Raw genomic sequence first — 15,402 nt, 5'->3', positions numbered from 1 at the left:
CTGGTTATCCTTTGATTTACATCTAGTATCCATTTATGAGTGAGTACATACCATGTTTGTCTTTCTGAGTCTGGGTTACCTCACACAGGATGATCTTTTCTAGTTCCATCCATTTGCCTTCAGACCCATTGTATATATGTACCACATTTTATTTATCCATTCTTCATTTGAGGGGCATCTAGGTTGTTTCCAGGTTCTGGCTATTACAAATAATGCTGCTATGAACATAGGTGAGCATGTGTCCTTGTGGTATGATTGAGTATTCCTTGGGTATATGCCCAAGAGTGCTATAGCTGGATCTTGAGGGAGATTGATTACCAATTTTCTGAGAAACCTCCATACTGATTCCAAAGTGGCTGTACAAGTTTGCATTCCCACCAACAGTGGAGGAGTGTTCCCCTGCTCCACATCCTCTCCAACATAAGCTGTCTTCAGTGTTTTTGATCTTAGCCATTCTGACAGGTATAAGATGGTATCTCAGAGTCATTTTGATTTGCATTTCCCTGATGATTAAGGATGTTGAGCAATTCCTTAAATGTCTTTCAGCCATTTGAAGTTCTTCTGTTGAGAATTCTCTGTTTAGCTCTATAGCCCATTTCTTAATTGGACTGTTGGGCATTTTGATGTCTAATTTCTTGAGTTCTTTATGTATGAGTTCTTTATGCACTTGATATCAGGGATGGTGATGCCTCCAGAGATAGTTTTGATGTACAGGATATCAGCCCTCTGTCAGATGTGGGGTTGGTAAAGGTCTTTTCCCATTCTGTAGGCTGTTGTTTTGTCTTATTGACCGTGTCCTTTGCCCTACAAAAGCTTCTCAATTTCAAGAGGTCCCATTAATTAATTGTTGCTCCCAGTGTCTGTGCTACTGGTGTTATATTTAGAATGTGATCTCTGCTGCCAATGCATTCAAGACTACTTCCTACTTTCCCTTCTATCAGGTTCAGAGTAACTGGATTTATGTTGAGGGCTTTGATCCACTTAGACTTAAGTTTTGTGCATGGTGACAGATATGGATCTTTGCAATCTTCTACATGTTGACATCCAGTTAAGCCAGCACCGTTTGTTGAAGATACTTTTTTTCCCATTGTACAGTTTTGGCTTCTTTGTCAAAAATCATATGTTTATAAGTGTGTGGATTAATGTCAGGGTCTTCAATTTGATTCCACTGGTCCACATGTTGATTTTTATGGCAATACCAAGCTGTTTTTATTACTATAGTTCTCTAGTAGCACTTGATATCAGGGATGGTGATGCCTCCAGAGATAGTTTTGATGTACAGGATTCTTTTAGATATCCTTGGTTTGTTGTTTTTCCAAAAAGTTGAGTATTGTTCTTTCAAGTTCTATGAACAATTGTGTTGGGATTTTGATGGGGATTGTGTTGAATCTGTAGATAGCTTTTGGTCAGATCACCATGTTTACTATGTTAATCCTACCTATCCATGAGCATGGGAGATCTGTTCATTTTCTGAGATCTTCTTTAATTTCTTTCTTCAGAGATTTAAAGTTCTTGTCATACAGGTCTTTCACTTGGTTAGTTATTGTTACCCCAAGGTATTTTGTATTACTTGTGGCTATTGTAAAGGGTGATGTTTCTCTGATTTCTTTCTCAGCCCATTTATCATTTGTATATAGGAGGGCTACTGTTTTGTTTTTTGTTTGTTTTTTTTTTTTTTAGTTAATCTTGTATCCTGCCACATTACTGAAGGTGTTTATCAGCTGTAGGAGTCTGCAAATAGCGAAATTTTGACTTCTTCCTTTCCAGTTTGTATCCCCTTAATCTCTTTTTATTGTCCTATTGCTCTAGCTAGAACTTCAAGTATAAATTGAATAAATATGGGGAGAGCAGACAGCCTTGTCTTGTTCCTGATTTTAGTGGAATTGCTTTGAGTTTCTCTCCATTTAATTTGATGTTGGCTGTTGGCTTGCTGTAAATTGCCTTTATTATGTTTAGGTATGTCCCCTGTATTCCTGATCTCTCCAAGTCCTTTATCATGAAAGTGTGTTGGATTTTTTCAAAGGCCTTTTCAGCATCTAATGAAATGATCATGTGTTTTTTCTTTCAGTTTGTTTATTTGGTGTATTACATTGACAGACTTTTGTATGTTGAACCAACCTTGCTTCTCTGGGATGAAGCCTACTTGATCATGGTGGATAATTTTTTTGTTGTGTTCTTGGAGTTTGTTTGCCAATAATTTATTGAGTATTTTTGCATCAATATGCATGAGGGAGATAGGTCTCTAATTATCTTTCTTTGTTGCATTTTTGTGTGGCTTGGAAATCAGAGTAACTGTAGCCCCATAAAAGGATTTTGGTAACGTTTCTTCTATTTCTATTTTGTGGAGCAATTTGAAGAGCATTGGTATTAACTGTTCTTTGAAAATCTGGTAGAATTCTGTGCTAGAACCATCTGGTCCTGGGATTTTTTTGGTTGGGAGACTTTTGATGACTATTGCTATTTCCTTAAGTATTATTGGCCTATTTAAATTGTTTATCTGGTCTTGATTTAACTTTGGTATGTGGTACCTAACCAGAAAGTTGTCTACTTATTTTTGATTTTCCAATTTTGTGGAGTATAGGTTTTTGAAGTATGATCTGATGATTCTCTGTATTTCCTCACTGTCATTTATTATTATATCTCCCTTTTCATTTCTGATTTTGTTAATTTTGGATGCTCTCTTTCTGCTTTTTGATTAGTTTGTATAAGGACTTGTCTATCTTGATGATATTGTCAGAGAACCAACTCTTTGTTTCATTAATTTTTTATATTGTTCTCTTTGTTACTATTTTATTGATTTCAGCTCTCAATATGATAATTTCCTGGCATGTATTCCTCTTGGGTGACTTTGCTTCCTCTTGTTCTAGAGCTTTCAGGTGTGCTGTCAATTCACTAGTGTGAGATTTCTCCAACTTCTTTATGTGGGCATTTAGTGCTATGAATTTTCTTCTTAGCACTGCTTTCATAGTGTCCCATAAGTTTGGGTGTGTAGTACATTCATTTTCATTGATCTCTAGGGAGTCTTTAATTTCTTTATTTCTTCTTTGACCCATTGGTGATTCAATTGAGCATTATTCAGTTTCCATGAGATTGTAGGCTTTTTGTAGTTTTTGTTGTTGTTGAAATCTAACTTTAAGCCATGTTGGACCAGTAGTATAAAGGACGTTATTCCATTTTTTTTTTTTTTTTTTTTTTTGTATCTGTTGAGATTTGCTTTGTGACTGAGTATGTGGTCGATTGTAGAGAAAGTTTGATGGGGTGCTGAGAAGAAGGTATATTCTTTTTTGTTTGGGTGGAATGTTCTGTAGATATCAATTAAGTCCATTTGAGTCATAACATCAGTTGGGTCTCTTATTTCTCTGTTAAGTTTTGATCTGGCAGATCTGTCCTGTGGTGAGAGTGGAGATGTTGAAGTATCCCACTATTAATGTGTGGGGTTTTATATGTGATTTAAGCTTTAGTAATGTTTCTTTTACATATGTGGGTGCCCTTGTGTTTGGGGCATAAATGTTCAAAATTGAAACTTCTTGGTGGATCTTTCCTGTGATGAGTATGTAATGTCCTTCTCAATCTCTCTTGATTGATTATAGTTTTAAGTCTATTTTGTTAGATATTAGGATAGCTACACCAGCTTCCTTCTTAAGTCCATTTGATTGGAAAGACTTTTCCCAGCCTTTTACTCTAAGGCAATGTCTGTCTTTGAAGTTGAGGTGTGTTTCTTCTATGGTGCAGAAAGATGGATCCTGCTTTTGTATCCATTCTATTAGCCTGTTTTTTTTTTGTTTGTTTGTTTGTTTTTTCGAGACAGGGTTTCCATGTGTAGTTTCCCTTTCCTGGAACTCACTTGGTAGCCCAGGCTGGCCTCGAACTCACAGAGATCCACCTGGCTCTGCCTCCCGAGTGCTGGGATTAAAGGCATGTGCCACCACCACCCTGCTAGCCTGTGTATTTTTTTTATAAGCAAATTAAATCCATTGATATTAAGGGATATTAATGACCAGTGATTGTTAATTCCTGTTATCTTTTGGTGGTAGTGTGTGTGTGTGTGTGTGTGTGTGTGTGTGTGTGTGTGTGTATTTCTCTTCTTTGGGATTTACTGCTGTGGGGTTACCTATTGCCTGTGTTTTCGTGGGTGTATCTGACTTCCTTAGGTTGGAATTTTCCTTCTAGTGCTTTCTGTAGGGCTGGATTTGTGGATGGGTATTGTTTAAATCTGGTTTTGTCTTGGAATTTCTTGTTCACTCCATCTATGGTGATTGAAGGTCTTGCTGGGTACAGTAGTCTGGACTGGCATCTGGGGTCTTCTAGTGTCTATTATGTCTGTCCAGGACCTTCTGAGTTTTAGAGTCTCCACTGAGAAGTCGGGTGTTATTCTGATGGGTTTACCTTTATAGGTTACTTGGCCTTTTCCCTTAGCTGCTCTTAATATTCTTTCTTTATTCCGTATGTTTAGTGGTTTAATTATTATGTGGTGAGGGGACTTTTTTGGGGGGGAGGTCCAGTCTATTTGGTGTTCTATAAGATTCTTGTATCTTCTTCGGTATTTCCTTCTTTAAGTTGGGAAAGTTTTCTTCCATGATTTTGTTGAATATAATTTCTGTGCCTTTGAGTTGGTATTCTTCTCCTTCTTCTATCCCTATTATTCTTAGGTTTGGTCTTTTCATGGTGTCTCAGATTTCCTGGACATTTTGTGTTACGTTTTTGGATTTGATATTTTCTTTGACTGAGGAATTTATTTTCTGTATTATATCCTCTATATTAGAGATTCTATCTTCCATCTCTTGTTGGTTATGCTTGCATCTGTGTTTCCTGTGTATTTACTCAGATTTTCTATTTCCAGCATTTCCTCTGTGTCTTCTTCATTGCTTCTATTTCCCTTTTCAGGGCTTGAACTGTTTTCCTCACCTGTTTAATTGCTTTTTCATGGTTTTCTTTCTCTCTTTAAGGGATTTATTGATTTCTTCTAATTTTTTTGTTTGTTTTTTCCTCAATTTCTTTAAGGGAATTTTTTTTTTTTTTTTTTTTTTTTTTTTTATGGAAAAGCCTCTAGCATCTTCATGAAGCTATTTATAAGGTCACTTTCTTCTGCTTCTTCTACAATGTGTTGTTCAGGTCTTACTGTTAGAGGAGGGCTAGGTTCTGGTGATGCCATATTGCTCTTTATGTTGTATGTATTTTTGCATTGATGTCTGCCCATCTCTTCCTCTAATAGGTGCAAGAGGTGCCTGTGTCTGATCGAGCTGCTATTGGTCCACTCTGTGCTTGTTGTGTCTGTGTCTCAGAGGGCTCCTTTGGGTCCAGTCTTAGCTCTTAGTCTAATTGGAGATGGCATATTCTGAATCTCAGGGAACTGCACTTGGCCTAACCCAAGCTAGCTGATTTTGTGACTCAGAGAGTCATTTTTGGTCTTATCAGGGCTCTTTGTCCAGTCAGAGCTGGTGGATTCTGTGTCTCACGAAGCCTCTCTTCGTTCAGTGAGAGCTGGCAGATTCTGTGTCTCAGGAAGCCACTCTTGGTCCAAAGAGAGCTGGTAACTTCCTTGTCTCAGGAAGTTATTGGGGTCGCAGGCAGATGGGTATTGGGGTAGGGCATGGGTCTTGTAGAATGCAGGGTCTGATAGAGGGTTTTAGTGGGGGATCCTTGCCTCAGGAATTTTCTCCGCTGGCCAGCAACTGGGGCAGTGTTGGGTGGTTCCCAGGGACTGGCTGTCTTCCAGGGCCTGGGTCCCAGAGGCAGGACTCTCTGGGAGGGAGATGAGTCACTCATGTCTTGGTCCAATGGGAGCTGGCAGATTCCTTGTCTCAGGAAGTTACTGGGATTGCAGGCATATGGGTATTGTGGTAGGGCTTGTAGATTGCAGGGTCTGATGGAGGGTTTTGGTGGGCAAGCCTGGCTGCAGGCTGGGGTGGGATTTTTGTGTTGCATCTGTGTTTGAGTAATCTGTGCTCCTGTAAATTACCCATCACCCATGTTTCCATTAGTAACGCTGTTAAAAGTCATCAGATAAATTTAGACTTTGGAAGGTTGGAAATGATGTAAGTACACAACACTCACATATCCTTACTTTATTCTGTTATCATTTTCTTATTTAGAGTAAGTGAAGTAGATATTTGTTCATGTCTACCAGGAATAGTGTCACAAAACAGATGAATTCAAATCTGTAGTACTCATGTAAAAGCCAGGTATAGCTGCATGTTCCTGTATACCTAGTATTGAGGGATGGTGATTGGCAGATCCTGGGAGTTCCTTGGCCAGCCAGTGTAGCCAACAGTGAGCTCCAGTTTCAGTGGGAGACTTTGACTCAAAAAATAAGGTGGAGAGCCATAGAAGAAAACACCCAACCTCTTCTAGTGTATGTGTATATGCATGCACATATACCACACATGCACACAGCATAGACATGTACACAGAACTTATTTTTAAAAATTATATAAAAATTATATAAAAAATCAGAAAACCTGCTTTGGTATACCTCACATCTTCTCTCACCTTTGAAATTGTAGTCAGGAGAGAACTTGGAGGAGACCTAAACTAGTAAACATCACCATGGAACAGGAAATGTTAAGTAGCCCCACACTGTGCCAATATTTTGTGCAAAAACTGTTGGAAGTAATTAGTGTACAGTTTCCACAATCTATAATTTTCCGTTATATGGATGATATCCTATTAGCTGATTCAAAGGTAGATACTTTAGAAAACATGTTCAAAGAAGTAAATAAAGTTTTGCCTCACTAAGGATTAAAAATTGCTCCTGAAAAAAATAAAGAGGAGATTCTATTAATTATTTAGGATATAAAATCGGTCTACAAAATTTAAACCCAAAAGGTACAAATCAGGAGAAATTGATTACAGACTCTTAATGACTTTCAAAGATCGAAAGGAGACATTTCCAATTTATAACCCACTAATGGGATAAGTCCTGATGAACTGATAAATTTGCTTGATATCCGAAAAGGAGACAAGGACTTAAATAATCTGAGAGAATTATCAGCTGAAGCTGAGAAGGAATTGGCTCTAGTGGAAAAGAAAATATGAGAGGCAAATGTGGATTGTGTGGATCCAGAACTTCACTGTATCCTGGTGATATTCCCTTCTAGACAATCCCCCACAGGGATTTTGAAGTAGAGGGAAGATATTATATTAAAATGGACATTTCTACCACATAAACAGAGTAAGAAATTAAAGACAGATGGGAGAAAGATTTCTGATTTGATATTCAAAGGAAAATTAAGACTTCGTCAATTGACAGGAAAGGATCCAGCAGAAATTGTAGTAACTTTAATGAGGAAATTTTCTCTTTATGGGCAGAAAATGAATATTGGCAAAGAGATTTAAGTAATTTTTTTGGGAAAGATTAACAATAGTTATGCAAAAAGCGAGAAAATCAAATTCATAAAAAATAACTAGTTGAGTCCTTCCTCACATTATACAGAGAATACCAGTCTCTGGAGTCCCTACATTCTCTACTGATGCAAATAAATCAGGAAAGGCAGGATCTAAATCAGGAAACTTAAGTAAAATGTTCAAAGCCCTTACAATTCTGTACAAGTCAGAATTTGTATGCCATTCTTGTGGTACTAATGGACTTAACAGAACCTCTTAATATAGTCACTGACTTTCAATATGCAGAAAGAGTTGTTTTATATTGAAACTGCTGAATTTATTCCTGAAAAAAAAAGTTAGCATCACTATTATACAATTACAGGAAATAATCAGAAATAGGGATTTTTTATATATATATATATATATATATATATATATATATATATATATATATATATATATATATATATATATATCACATCAGATCCCATACAGGTCTGCCAAGGTCCTCTAGCACAAGGTAATGATGAAATTGATTGATTATTAATAAGAAGTGTGCTAGAGGCCTCAGAATTTCATAAAAATGTCATGTCAATAGCAAAGATTTAAAAAGAGATTTCTCTATTGCTTGGTAACACCCCAAGGAAATAGTGAAACATTTTCAGGATTTTAATGGGCAACTGCTTTGAGTTTGGAAAAGGCTGTAATTATACACCTATTAGAAGTCATGGCTATAATGGGTATACCTGTATAAATTGAGACTGACAATGCTCCAGCGTGTCTCAAATAAAATGAGACAGTTTTCACATATTATAATATAAAGTATATTATAGGCATACCACACAATCCTACAGGACAAGTGGTTGTTGAAATATCTAATCACACCTTAAAAGAAACGCTTAATAAACAGAAAAGGGGAACCAAAACTCCCAAAGACAGACTGCATAATATGCCTTATGAATCTTGAATTTTCTTAATGCTGATGAGAAAGGAACAACAAGCTGTAGAGAGACACTGAATAACAGAAAAAAAAAAAACTTCTGAATTAAATCAGCCTGTGAATTTTAAAGATGCGTTGGCCTCAAAATGGAAACCAGGATATGTGTTACAAAGGGGAAGGATTTTGCTTTTGATTCTATAGGAGAAGAAAAGATATGAATACCATCAAAATGAATAAAGATTTGATTCTAACAGGAGAAAGCTCTTGATAAAGAGAAATGATGGCTCATCCACCAATGTGACAATTCTACAAGTTGTAGGGAAAATTCACCAAACAAGGGTCAGGGAGGGGTTTTGTTTTTGTCTTTACAGGAAAATAAAAATACCCATCTTCAAGAAGTCAAAAGACCTTGGACATCTAGACATCTAAAGCAGAAGGGAAGGCTATCCAGAAAAAAATTTACAAGCAAAGAAAAATCTGACCTAATGGTACAAATATTCTCTATAGGATAAAATCTCTTGGAACTCTCATCCAATAACTGATGGAAGTGGATGAAGGGATCCTCAGCCAGGCCCCAGGTGGAGCTCCAGGTGTCCAACTGTCGAGAAAGAGGAGGGACTGCAAGAGCATGAATTGTTGAATTCAAGATTGCAAAAAGCACAGGGACAAATAGCCAATCGAAAGAAAGCACATGAATTATGAACCAACGGCTGTGGAGCCCCCAGCTAGATCAGGCCCTCTGGATAAGTGAGACAATTGAATAGCTTGATCTGCTTGGGAGGCACCCAGGCTGTGGGACCGGGACCTGTCCTTAGTGCAAGAGCTGGCTGTTTGGAACCTTGGACTTACACAGGGACACAAGCTCAGCCTGGAAGGAGGGGACTGGACCTGCCTGTACTGAATCTACCAGGTTTAAATGAATCCCCAGGGGTGTCTTGGTCCTCGAGGACATGGGAATGGAGGGGAGGGACTAAGGGGAAGGTGGGGGTGGGGGTGGGGGTGGGAGGGGGGAGGACAGGGGAACCCATGGCTGATGTATAAAATTAAAATTGTTAAAAATTTAAAAAAAGACTAAAAAAAAAATCTCACTACCTAAACATTTATATCTCTTTACTTCTCAGAAAAATTGTAGTCCCAATTCAATTAAAAATCAACCTAGATGCCCTTCAACTGAAGAATGGATAAAGAAAATATGGTACATATACACAATAGAGTACTACTCAGCAGAGAAAAACAATGACATCATGAGGTTTGCAGACAAATGGATGGATCTAGAAAAAATCATCCTGAGTGAGGTAACCCAGACTCAGAAGGACAACCATGGTATGTACTCACTCAAAGGAGGATACTAGATGTAAAACAAAGATGACTAGACTGCTACACAACTCCAGGGAGGCTACCTAGAAAACGGGACCCTAGGAAAGACACAGGGATCACCCAATGACAGAGAAATGGATGAGATCTACATGAACAACATGGATGACAGTGGGAGTAATGAAGGGCAAGATTTGAAGGAAAGAAAGCTTAGGGGAACAGGAGATCCCAGCTGGATCAAGAACAGAAAGGGAGAATGAGGAATAACAGACCATGACAAATGAAGACCACATGAGACCAGGAATAGGCAGAGTGCTCGAGAGGTCCCCAGAAATCCACAATGATATATCCTCTGTAATCTGCTGGCAATGGTCGAGAGAAAGCCTGATCTGACCTAGTCTGGTGATCAGATGACTAAACACCCTAACAGTCGTCTTGGAACTCTCATCCAATAACTGATGGAAATGGACGCAGAGATCCTCAGCCATGCCCCAGGTGGAGCTCCAGGTATCCAACTGTCGAGAAAGAGGAGGGTCTGCAAGAGCATGAATTGCTGAATCCAAGATTGCAAAAAGCACAGGGACAAATAGCCAAACAAATGGAAGCACATGAATTATGAACCAAATGCTGTGGAGCCCCCAGCTGGCTCAGGCCCTCTGGATAAGTGAGACCATTGAATAGCTTGATGTGTTTGGGAGGCATCCAGTCTGTGGGACCAGGATCTGTCCTTAGTGCATGAGCTGGCTGTTTGGAACCTTGGGCTTACACAGGGACACTTTGCTCAGTCTGGAAGGTGGTGACAGGACCTGCCTGTACTGAATCTACCAGGTTTAAATGAATCCCCAGGGGTGCCTTGATCCTGGAGGACATGGGAATGGAGGGGAGGGGCTGGGAGGAAGGTGGGGGTGGGGGCAGGAGGGGGGAGGACAGGGAAACCTATGGCTGATGTATAAAATTTAAAACACATAATAATAAAAAACAAAATTATTTATTAAAAATTTAAAAAAAATCAAAGCTGGCTTTGGAGCTGGAGTGTGGCTCTCTCCTTCTCTAAATTCTAAGCATGTTGTTAAAAGAAAAAATTAAGGGTTTGTGTCTCATATCAGAAGAGCCACCTGGTATGGGATAGAAGAAAACCAACAATCTAGGGTCTATTGTCAAAATTCTATTTCTCCCCATACTTAATCTTGACTCTTTGGAAATGTTCTTTAGATATAATGCTATCCTAAAATTTAAACTTTCCATTTCAATATTAACAATGTTTAAGTTTTTCACAGTGAACAATAAATTTTCCTAACAGTGATCTCTGAAGTCTCCAGAAGGAAGATGGTGCCCCACAACAATGATTCTACCTGGTTCAGAATGATGACATTGAGCTGATAAATACCACTCAAAGATCAGCTCTGGACTACAAATTATTCAGGACAGTTCCAAGGCAGTTAACTAAGACAATCCATCAGCTTACACCTCTAGCTAGAATTTCAGATAAGCTTTACCCATTATTCTGAGACTGGCTCAAATGTTACAGCTAGTCCTAATGAGACTTAACCACTGTTTTAGTTTTCTTACAGGATGCCACAGAGATACCATCATCCCCCAGACAGCAGGAAGCAATTTTAAGAAAATGGTGCATTGGCTTGGTCTGTTTGAGAGGCCCCTGGCAGTGGAATCAGGATCTATTCCTGGTGCATGAGCTGGCTTTTTTGAGCCCATTTCCTATGTTAGGATGCCTTGCACAGCCTTGATGCAGGGGGAGGGGCTTGGACTTGCCTCAACTGAATGTACCAGGGTTTGCTAGAGTTTTCCTGCCTGGCCCAGTCAGGACAAATCTCTCTTACCCACCAGTCCCACAGTCGCTCAGACCCAACCAAGAAAGCACACAGAAACTTACATTGTTTAGAAACTGTATGGCCATGGCAGGCTGCTTGTTATCTACTTCTCTCTTAAATTAACCCATTTCTGTTAGTCTATACTTTGCCACATGGCTTGTGGCTTACCAGTGTCTTTACATGTTGCTTTTCATGGTGGCAGCTGGCGGTGTCTCCCTCCAACCTTCTACTTCCCAGAATTCTCTTCTCTCTTCAGTGCTGTGGATATCGCTCTGTGTAAATAAAGTTCTGATGGGCCAGTGGCCAGGCAGGAAGTATAGGCGGGACAAGAGAGAAGAGAATTGTGGGAGGTAGAAGGCTGGGGAGGAGACACCACCAGCCCCTGCCATGGCAAGAAGGATGTAAGGTACTGGTAAGTCACGAGTCACGTGACAAAGTATAGATTAATAGAAATGGGTTAATTTAAGATAGAAGAAGTAGATAACAAGAAGCTTGCCATGGCCATACAGTTTGTAAGCAATATAAGTTTCTGTGTGTTTACTTGGTTGGTTCTGAGCATCTATGGGCCTGGCGGGTGAGAGAGATTTGTCCTGACTGTGGGCCAGGCAGAAAAACTCCAACTACATTAGTCTTTAAGTTATTTAGGTTGATAAGAATACAGGTTAATAGTCACTCATGCTTGTCATATTTATAATCATGTTAGTTAGGTTTTTTAGATAAACAGAGATATATGCCAGATGGATAGGTGTGGGGCATTTACCCACCAACCCCACAGTTCCCCAGAGTTTTTTTGAGTGTGATCAGCAAGAAACATTAGATAGAAGGATTTAGATTGTGGAGATGAACAGATAGAAAATAAAGGATAGCCTTGAGAGGGTCTGGAACCTATTCCAATGGGCCCTGACTGTCTCTGCCCCAGGGTATTTATAGAAATGCCAAGGGGTGGAGCAAAAGACCTCCTCCCCCAGCACAGCCAAGTGCAGACCATTTCAGACACCTGCACTCAGGCCCGTGGCCCTAATCATCCTCTATATGGACCTGCTGGGTAAAGCCACAAGGAACCTGAAAACGGGCTCCCACAGATAGGTAATCTTCAAACATGTAATAGACCTAGAGAATGTGGCATTTAAATGTTTTAATAACTTAGAAGTCTGTTGATGTGAGACACGATTGCTCCTGGCAGCACTGATCTACTCCTGAGAAGATGCTGGGCATCAAAGACACTCCATATGGAGTTTTCTTCTTGGCAAGAATAGCCTGTTGAGCAAAGAACTGCCCTTGCCTCGGCTGCTGACAGTAAGCATGCTGACCATCCGGACTAGCAAGACACAAGGAAAAGAGACTGCTGAACCTTGCCAAGACAGGGTATGATGGTCTTTCAAATATCCTGCTTCTGAAAATGGTCTGTCAGATATTCTAGGCCTACAGCCAAAAGTGGATGCCCAAACATTACAGAGAAATATTGGGTGACTGTCTAGGCAGCCAACTGTTTCTGTAATTTCTTGCATACTTCAGAAGTTGCTTGCTTGCACTTCCTACTTACTCAGGTAATATTATTTTCCTTCTCAGGTCTTTGATGGGGTTGAAGACTAGCTAGTTACAGTTACAATCCTCTCATAGTTTAGATAAGAGCACATCAGGTACAAGATTTAGATTCTTCAGGATAGGACAGTTATTGGAGTCATCTCTGTAATTTGCCATTTACCTATGGTCTGGACATTTAGTATGTGCTTCTTGCTTGATGTTGTTCTTGTTGGTTGTAGTTCCATTTTTGTTATGTTATTATCCTTTCTTTCTTTTGGACAATACTTGATAATCATTCATATTGTACATAGTTTTGTATTCGGTTTAGAACTTTCTTATTTAGACAAAAAGGGGAAGTGTAGTGAGAATTTGCTCCATCCATGACCTTGGGCTATCTGGCCGGATAAAGGTAGTGCTTCTTATATGCCTACATGACCTACCAATTAACAGGGAAGAGAAAGGGGGTTGTACTCTCTTGGGTGGTGAAGACTGGATCAGGCAGTATGAAGCAGTGTATGATCAGTCCCCAGGATTTCCAAGGATTCTGCAACTGGATTTACCTTATCCTGTATCAGTGAATCTGTTTTCCTCATAGAACCACCTAAATAAATTTATATATATACTCATTGAAGCTCTCATCACAAAGGAGTCTCTGGGAGACCCTGCCAGGGCTAGGGAAAAAAAAGCTGATCCAAGATGGGAGGCTTTCAGTAGAGGCCTTGTTGAAAGCTGGAGAAGCTATGGCAAAGTTTCCTTCACCCTAGGCATTAAGCAAGTTGGGAAATGGAGGACTTATCACATTCACCCCATCCCTTAAGTTAGTTTTGTAGTTAGCCATACAGCATATAACAGTGTAGTTGGTCATGTTAGGCCTATCAAAGGGCTATAAACTCCACCTGTGTTCAAGGCCACCTTCAGAAACTGGTTGGCAAGAATTTAGCAGAAAAATGCAGCAGCTTGTGCCTGTGCCAGACAAACTGACCCCAAATTACTTATGACCCATCTGACATAAAAAGAGCATAGCAACAGGAAAGCTACTGGGAATCAAAAGGGAGTCTTCTGTCTGTTAGAGAGTCATGAAAGAATCTGTGAAAGGTCAAGTACAGCTGTCTGTACAGCAAAGGCTTGCCCAGCAGGGCTACCAGTCCCAATGTGTGGTGAAAGGCAAGGAACATGGGCTTTGTAGTGGTTTCTGAACAGCTAAGGAGGATTTGGGTTGAATCTTAATGGACAAGTAAAGTTGGGAGCCTGGTTTCAGTGAAGGGGATCTGAGAGAACCAAAATTACAAGGCATGTTGCAAATGGTGACTGCAAAGTTAGAACTATAGGGATGAGAAAATGGTTTAGCCAGTAGAGTGCTTGCTGTGTAAACATGAGGATTTGAGTTTGAATTCACAGCAATCTAGCTAAGCATAGCAGCACATGCCGGTAATCCAATGTGGTGGTTTGATTAAGAATGGCCCCCATAGGCTCATATGTTTGAATGTTTAGTCATTAGAGAATGGCACTACTTGGGCAGGATTAAGAGGTGTGACCTTCTTAGAGGAAGTGTAACTCTGAGGTGGGAGGTGGCATTTGGGGTTTCAAAAGCCCAAGCCAGGCCCAGTGGCTTTCTCTCTTCCTGCTGCCTGCAGGTCCAGATATAGAACTCTCAGCTACTTCTCTAGTACCATGTCTGCATGCGTGCCACCATGCTCCCTGCCATGATAATAATAGACTAAACTTCTGAAACTGTAATTAAGCCCCAATTAAATGCTTTCTTTTATAAGTGTTGGTTATGGTGTCTCTCTCTTTACAACAATAGAACACAACTAAGACATCCAAGTATTGGGAAAGCAGAAACAAGTAGATCCCTGGAACCCACTGAATAGCCAGACCACCTAAATGAATGATCTCCATCTTTAGTGAAAAAACTGTCTCAAAAAGTAAGGTTGAGGAGCAATTAAGGAAGAAACCCAATGTCAACCTCTGGCCTCTAGATACATGTGCACACATGCGTGCACACACACACACACAGAAAAAGAGAGAGAGAGAGAGAGAGAGAGAGAGAGAGAGAGAGAGAGAGAGAGAGAGAGAGATCTGAAGAGGAAACTTTTATATCCAGCTAGTCTTACCTCAGAGCTGTGGGCAGACCAGCAAAGCAATCCCTGGACAGCCCTTTTAATTTGATTAGGACACAGAAAAGCTGATGGGAGATCTATTGGCTTAGGGTTCATGTTTCAAGATCTCATGTTTTCATCAAAAGTTATTTGGAGATGTCCTGATGAGTGTGGTTTACAAAGAATGAGTCTGTCTATCACAAGATGTTTCAATGTGACTTTACAATGCTTTTACTCTAGAGTAACCCTAAACCATCAGCCACTCTGCTTTATTTTTTAAACATAATTTTCTTATTGATTCTTTGGGAATTTCACATCATGTACCCTAATACCACTCATTTCCCAGTTCTTCCATGTCCACCGTCTACCATAA

This window comes from Onychomys torridus, chromosome X (assembly GCF_903995425.1).
Source record: "Onychomys torridus chromosome X, mOncTor1.1, whole genome shotgun sequence".
Lineage (NCBI taxonomy): Eukaryota > Metazoa > Chordata > Mammalia > Rodentia > Cricetidae > Onychomys > Onychomys torridus.
The sequence above is the reverse complement of the archived record's forward strand: the minus strand, read 5'-3'. Positions refer to the sequence as shown.